The sequence below is a fragment of the Bacillus rossius genome, unplaced genomic scaffold (genome assembly GCF_032445375.1).
Source record: "Bacillus rossius redtenbacheri isolate Brsri unplaced genomic scaffold, Brsri_v3 Brsri_v3_scf662, whole genome shotgun sequence".
NCBI classification, from domain to species: Eukaryota; Metazoa; Arthropoda; class Insecta; order Phasmatodea; family Bacillidae; genus Bacillus; species Bacillus rossius.
The window spans coordinates 26,610-27,121 of record NW_026962879.1 but is presented as its reverse complement, the minus strand read 5'-3'; the positions used below and the strand labels follow the sequence as shown (position 1 = coordinate 27,121).

The 512-nt window shown below is 38.9% G+C and overlaps 1 non-coding gene across 1 annotated transcript; it reads left to right on the top strand.

The window, feature by feature from the left end:
• The first annotated feature begins 27 nt into the window (after positions 1–27).
• On the top strand, positions 28–218 carry LOC134545322 (U2 spliceosomal RNA). Its single transcript, XR_010078448.1, has one exon. It is a non-coding gene; the product is annotated as a U2 spliceosomal RNA (small nuclear RNA).
• Positions 219–512: the final 294 nt, after the last annotated feature.

Here is a 512-nt window from a genome sequence, read left to right as displayed (position 1 = left end):
TATAGCTCCTGGTTCATTAGGATTGTTATCGCTTCTCGGCCTTTTGGCTAAGATCAAAGTGTAGTATCTGTTCTTATCAGCTTAATGATCTAGCCCCGAGAAGTGATTAGTTAAATAACTGTGCTCAAGAAAAGATCGTCGCAGAGGTGTTCGTGCTGTATTCACTCCGGCACGAAACGACCATACTTCCAGCAGTTCCGAGGATGGATCGACTGCTGCTGCGCCTAGGGAGGACATGGGGAACTACATGGAGATAAGGTAGGTGGTAGTCTGGCACTTGTGTTTTGTTTTTAAGTAAGTTCTTGTGGCCATCTTGTTTATTTACTTGTTTTCTTTCTGCAAGCTTTCGGCCATCTTGCATTAATTATTTGAATTTCTATTTGTCTGGCCATTTGTTGTTTGTTTATTTGAATTAAATTCGTTAATCGCGGCCATCTTTTATTGCAAACATTTAAAGTTTAACTGTTACATTTAATTTGTTAATATCTGCATAGCTTTTTGTACCTGTTAAA